We start from the raw sequence: 7,443 nt of genomic DNA, 5'->3' as shown, positions 1-7,443 counted from the left end.
AGTTGGACTAGACTGTAATACAAACCGTTCAGTTTGTCAACAATAAAACTGACTGAAATGAGAGAAAGACTGAATGTGAGACTTTGATATTAGATAAAATGAATATTGATAAAGTTTACCTTTATGTACAGAATCTGAATATCGCAAAATATTTTAAAAAATTGCAATAATGTCGTATCGTGCGTTAAGTATCGTGATAATATTGTATCGTGGGATATATGGTGATTCCCACCTCTAATATATAACTGAAAGGACAATAAAAATAATTTATTAAGTTGCAGATGCAATCATATAGTGAAAGAACAATGGAGGAAATATTTGCATTTATTACTTAAAGTGGGACACTTTAAAACCTCTGACATCGGTTTTGTGACTAAAAGGGAATTTGTGCACGACTCCCTCTATGCATGTGTATGCACATGTGTGGGTGTGTGTGTGTGTATATGTGTGTGTGTGTGTTCTCAGTGGTGTATTTATTGTGCATGCGTTGTAATAAGGCTCGTTAGCAACCTGATGCCGTGCCACAGCTGTGTCTGTCCCAGCGGAAGCTTTCCCACCGAGGGACCGACTGCATCTGCATCTCCATACTGTGCAGCACACACAGACGTACACATGACTATATCCAGGTTTGAGCCTGCAGAGAAAAATGCAAAGCAAGACATAGTTAGTGGCAACTCACCTGACTAGACGGCTGATCTTTATACACCTGGGAAGATGGTGGCACCCGGCACCGAGACACACACACACACACACACACACACACACACACACACACACACACACACAGTCAGATGCCAATAACTGCTCTCCATCATTTCCAGCTCATGCCATTCTGTAAAATATGCCTCTCTCGCTGCTAGTTAGCTCATCTGGTAGAGGAAGGTTAGTGTGAGGCAGGATGCATAATAAGGACACGCTCCTGCTGCACTCCATGCAAATGTGAAACCTGACGTGTCAGAGCCTTGATGGATCTGTTCTGACAGACACGGTGACAGTGTGGTGACAGCAACTTAAAAACCTACCCTCCTCCCTCTCCCTCTCTCCATCCTCATATATATTTACAACCACAGCATCCTAATGCACTTTCCACCCTAATCTCCCAGTTTCCTTTGCAGCTAGTTTAGAAATGTCCTCATATTTCACAGAATATGGAATTTTGTGATCTGACAAAGGTTGTAGGCTGATATGGGAGCTCTGTACTAGCGTTTGATATCAACATAAAGTGTATGGTGCTGGAAAATATGCAAAGACTGTCACTAAAAACTGCAGACTAAAATTCTTCATTCACCCTGAGGAAGTACTTTGAAAATGATCACACAGTCCAGTGATGTAGTTTGTAGTTTGATGTAGTCAACTGCAAGTAAATTATGATAGAAAATAATGTTCTATTGTAATTACACTACAACGTATGCATTGAGTATATGTAAAAAAAAACAACAACAAAAGAACAAGACGGTTTTGTTTCATGAGAAAATATTTCCAAATAGATGAAAATATAAATACCACCAACATCAAAAAGCAAACACACATTTTTCTCAGATTATTATGACTACCTCTAGATCTGCAAAGCTTTAAAAAGATCCACCAATCAAATCTTACCATCTTGAAATTGACAAAAGTTGTGCCTGAAACCTGTATTCTCCAACAGCATGGTTGCAAGTATTTTCATGCTACAGATATGTCAATGGGCCTCCAGAGGACTTCAAGAGTTCAGGTATTTGTCGAGCTTTTTCAGTATTGTGATCAGTGTTGAGGTAGTTACTCAATACCCGTGTATTAAACATTACTCGTAACTTAAAAGTGATGCAGTATGGCTGGTGCAACTTTCAGTGATCGTCTAATCATACTGTCAGAAGGAACGTGGCTACTGAGGCCCGAAAACTAACTAAAAATGTAAATAAAAGTAAAACGTGCAATCAACCATAACCTGTGTCTGTTGTGCTGGGACCTGTAGTAATATTGGCTAATGTTACTGTGATGCCCAAAATTCCAGTGCGACATGCTGGACCTGCAGCCAATGTAGCTGTTGTGTTGGAGCACATGGTGGCAGAGCTGGTATGTGAGGTAGGCAACCATCAGGAGCAGGCAACCACCTACCAGCAATCACTCGAGAAGCTAGAGACACAGGCTGAGTGCCAGATGCAAGTTTTGGAGAACCTGGTTGCTCAGTCTGGGTCCTCTCCTGCACCATCTCTCTCTCTGGCCCTCAGTTACACTGCATGGGATCGGGGAAGGGGATGAGTCTAAGTGTTGTACAGGAAAAGAGCTCACCAAGTTGCTGGTGCCAAAAAGCTATCAGGAATTACATTTCCAGGCAGCTCATTGTAACATGACGGCTGGTCAAAGCAAATAAAAGCAAATTATGGCTCAATTCTGTTGGCCCAGAATGGCCCATTCCAAGATAGCCTTTGGATCCATCGCCATTACTGAAGGTCCTGTTTGAATGTGATGGCATAGACCTTACCGAGCAATTTCACCAGAGTGCATGTGGACATCACTTTCAATTAGTTTGAGTGGATTATGCAATGCAATATCTAAAACTGTGCCACTGAGCAGCATTTCTGCAAAGAGTGTGGCAAAGATGCTGTTTTTGGATCAATTCCTGACTTGGCGTCCCAAAAAAAGATAGTAACCAGGGGACTTTGTTTATGTTTTGCACTTTAAAAGGACCAGTGTCTATCACACAGACTAAAAGGTTAGTGATGCAACTGAATAAATCTCTAAAGTTTTTAATTTGCAAGTTCATTCACAAGGATGAATGCAACTGGGATTAGTGGTTAGACCCTTTGTTATTTGCTGTGCAGAGGAGCCCCAGACATCCACAGGATTTTGAAACTCACCCTGGTTCGGTAACTCGAACATAAGAGACAGTTAGTTAAGAAGTAATTGGCTGGTATGCTGGAGATGGTCTAATACACTCCCAAGACTAAAATGGAGGTGAGGCAGTTCATGGGGCTGGCTTGTTATTCCCACAGGTTTGTCCCCAACGTTCCCGTCCCAAACTAACTGCAGCTGAGCAATCTCTTAACCGACCTCCTGAAAGGGAGCTCCAGATCTGGTCCAGTGGATGGAGCAGTGCCAGGCGGTGTTTGCCTGACTTCTCCCTCATTTTTGTCCTCTGCCTGAATCACCCGCTGGAATCTGGCTCTCCAGCCATTTAGGTTCAAGGTGATCCATAGGGTGGGGGCACAGATGGTCATTGCCGAGTTCTTCTCCCAACCACAACCTGTATCATGCTGGAACCTGCAGTAACCTTAGCTAGTGTTACAGAACACAAAGCCAAGAACAAGGATGAAAACCAGTCCAAAGAGACCTTAAAGTGATGTCCGGAGTAATTAAACCTATGCTGTCATTATTCTCTCCCATCTCCCTTTTTTCCTTCCCACTGTTGCTCGGTTAGATTGTCTAATTGCTGGGGTTTTACAGTTTCAGGGGTTAACCTTACAATAAAAAGCACCTTGAGGCAACTCCTGGTATGACTTGGCACTGTATAAATAAAACTCAATTGAATTTAATTGAATAGTCAAACTGTGATTCGTGTCTCTGTTCGATGTGCTCCGTGGGAGCAGACACCTGCAAGACAATGGCAAGTCTGATACTTTTGTGCCAGTGAGAGATACTGCTGTCCCAAATAAGGAGACTACTCTCTGAAACCAGGGGTGGCCATTTATTTTCCCCAAGGGGCCACACGACAAACTGGCACTACTGAGGTGAACTAAATTCTCCTTAAAATGATTTTTATTATTTCTCTTTATAAGCCATTACTGGTACGAGCAGACATTGAGTTAGGCGATGAGAATGTACGGTAAAAATGCCAGGATTCAATCACGATTTCATTGACTTCCCTGAAAATACAAACTCTGAATCATCTAGTATTGCTATTCTGCTTGTAGTACTTGATCTACTGCTTTTCCAGTTTGTTTTTTCTTATTCAGTAAAAGGAATCCAGCTTGTTTTGGTCTTAAACAAGTGAATTAAAGTCAGGTTCAGTGTCACAGTTTCTCCCACTGAAAAATTTATGTCCAGATTAACAGAATCTACTTTTTGGGGTCTGAGGTGGAAATTTGAAAAGTCACAAATTGAAAAGTTAAATCAACAGCAAAAGCTCTGTTTTCCATTCTCCATGTATGAGCTCTGGCATGTCCGCGTCCTTTTCACAAACCTTTAACCTTTTGAATTTCCCTTCGACCTCATGCAGGCTGGTCAGCGATGGTCACATGGGGCTGTACAAAAAAACAAAACAAACGAAACCCTTTTATCACAGTATCTTATCATCAAATTTGGCTTCATATACAGGAGATAAAATTTAACACTGGTGGTCAGCAGAGGACAACGAGTACAATAACCTGACATGATCCATTCTCACTGGCCTCCTGACCTCATGCAGCTCCCAGAGAGCCATGGGGAAGGGCTGATGGCTCTTCCTGCTGGTGAGTGTGTTGAAATGTGCTCACTGCTGTGGTTTATTACAGCAGAGCTTCCCCTGGGATTCAGCTGATGGCCAACATCAAAGCTGCGCCTGGCATATTAGAACAGCGAGAATGTGGGTGGAGGTCATCTCCAATGAATTCTGCCTCATATATGGGACAAACGCCTACAGCACGTTGCAAAAATGCTCATTATCAATTCATGGAGCCACTGAACACTCCCGTCTCTCTTCAAATTCTCTTTTTTCCATCTCTTTAAAGAGAACTGAGGGTTTTTTTTCTTCTTTTTTGAGCATGAATTTCAACAATTCAAACTTCCGCTCAATGACAAGCTACGAGTCCCACGCTGGAAAAAGGTCCCATGTGTTTGAAGCATCTAGGCTGCTCCATCTTTTTGATCAGCAGCTCGGCTGTGCATTCTGCAGATCAGAAAGTGGATCAGAGGCTCCCCGGGGACCGCCATTTACGCCTGCCACCAGCGGAGGATAGAGAATGTAATTAAGAGTTTGTTAAGATGCCCAAATTCCTTCTCATTTCCACCCACCTCCCTCTATCCACCTCCCATCCTCCTTCCCCTGCTCCCAGTAGCTCTGATCTCGCCACAGATTAAACCTCTCATTCCCTGAGAAGACGGAGCCGTGGAAAGGAGCTGCATCTCCAGCCACATGGGCTGATTATCTTTAAGAGTAATTAGTGAGTGTGACAATTCCAGAGACGAGGCCCTGTATCGACTTAATGGAGATGGATTATTGTGAATGTGGTGTAAACAGGCCCTCTGGAAGGCATAGGAAAGAAGAGTGCATGTGTGTTAATTGTCAGTGTCACTTATTCTTTATGTGTCTTTATGTGGTTGTTAGTAATTACTGTTCATGTATGTTTATGTATAAGTGTCAGTCAGTCGACAGGCGACTTTAAAGCACCGCGAGGCAATAATTATCCCCTCAATAATCTGCAGCTCAAGCTCAGTACGCACTGTGAGATTTGATTCTGAATGCTAATTGATGCTGAAGTTGATTGTTACGTGTGTGGGGGAGGCAGACAACTTGAAAGCTCATTTTTCATTCACAGAAATGTGTCTGGGTCAGTCAGTAGAAAAATATAATTCATATTTTATTAACTTTGCTGATGATATTACAGGAAAATAAAAGACACATTTAGGTAAAGTGAGTTTTACATACATGTTGTTAATAAGCAATGCCCTTTGTTAGTGCTCCTTCTCCTCTTCCTGTCATCTCATATATTAAAGGTAAAACAGTTTCACAGTCTGAGGAGGAGTAATAGAAAAACCTAACAGAAGAGATGTTGCTGTGTGAGCCAGCAGAGGAAAGACACTGGGTCCAGTCTTGCTATTGGGGTTCCTTGTAGCTGACATGAAGTTGGTAGTAAGTGATGAGAATGCAGTATATTGTACTGGTTTCCTCCTGTGGTTGTAACCTGCAGATTTCATAGTGAGATGATTGTTTTTAGAGAAAGATTGTAACTGTTATTTCCTGCCTGCCTCACTCCTTCTATTCAGCAGATGCTCTTGAACGTTGTCCTGTACTCTATCACCCCCCCCCCCCGCAGTAACCTCTGATCTGTGGATTAGCTCCACCCTGTTAATTTCTATTTAAATGGTGCCACATTTGTAAAGGAAGTGCATTTGTGGTTTGAGCAGCAGAGCTGAGTATGTTGGGTGCGAGTATTAGAATTTCCACTTAATAAAAAATATCTAACAAACAAAGACCAGTATGTGGTGTGTGTTATCTGGCTTCATGGACAGATAGAGCTGGGTGTCATCAGCATAGCAGTGTAAATGTATGCTATGTCTTCTAATGATGCTGCCTAAGGGAAGCATGTATAATGTAAACAGAATTGGTCCTAGCACTGAACCCTGTGGAACTCCATAATTAACCTCAGTGTGTGAAGAGGACTCTCCATTTACATGCACAAACTGGAGTCTATTAGATAGATATGATACAAACCACTGCAGCACAGTACCTGTAATACCTACAGCATGTTCTAATCGCTCTAATAGGATATTATGGTCGACAGTATCGAACGCTGCACTGAGGTCTAGCAGGACAAGCACAGAGATGAGTCCACTGTCAGAGGCCATAAGAAGATCATTTGTAACCTTCACTAAAGCTGTTTCTGTGCTGTGATGGTCAATTCAGATCAATTGGAGAAAAAGAATCTAAATAAATATCAATAGTATTAAAAGTAGCTGTACATACTATTATATCTGTGAGGTTCTGAATCATTTGTTTCTCTAATGGTTAAAGTTAAGTCATTCCTAGTTAAGGTTAAAGGAATGGTTGGCCTGACTGCAGTGCTGAAGCGAGTGGCTCCAGCTGAGTGTCGCCTGTAAGCGTAACAACAGAAATTAACTAAGGTTTCTACGATGGGAAAAACAGACACAAAAATAAGTAAATAAGCTCAGGTTTTTCTTAAACTTGAATGTATTATCTTATACAGACACACATATTTTCATGGCTTGTAATGCTCAGCGCAGTTCTGTCTGTAGCCACACTCCACTGCTGGCTGTTTTCATGTTGAGTCCATGTTGAGATGGTTAAACAAGAAGGAGAGAAAACAGATCGATGAAAACTACATCAGATGTTGGAAAAGCTTTGAGTGAAAGTGTTGGTGTTGGTGGAGTGAAGATCAAACTGGGCAAACATGAGTGATGTCATAACTGCTCACAAAATACCACAAAAGTGCAGATTTTTAAAGTGATTCACTGAGATTGATATTGTAAGCACATCTCCAGCTGTGAGCCAAACCAGATAAAAATACTGCTGTGTGATATCAAGACTGTAATCAGAATACATATTAGTTACAGGGACCGGATATTTTTCACATTTTTAAGATTTGCTGTGCTGTGATGGTCACCCAGGCATCATAGTTTGAAATAATAACTAGCAAATGAAGTCATAATCACAAGTAACACACATGTAGTTGTATTATGAGTGTGTGCTCTGGCTGGTTTATCCAATTGGCATTGCCCGTTTTTGAGAAGAAGTCTCTGCTTGAC

This window comes from Pundamilia nyererei, unplaced genomic scaffold (genome assembly GCF_000239375.1).
Source record: "Pundamilia nyererei isolate P.nyererei 1_Seehausen unplaced genomic scaffold, PunNye1.0 scaffold00232, whole genome shotgun sequence".
In the NCBI taxonomy this organism is placed as follows: Eukaryota; Metazoa; Chordata; class Actinopteri; order Cichliformes; family Cichlidae; genus Pundamilia; species Pundamilia nyererei.
This window is presented reverse-complemented; position numbering follows the sequence as displayed.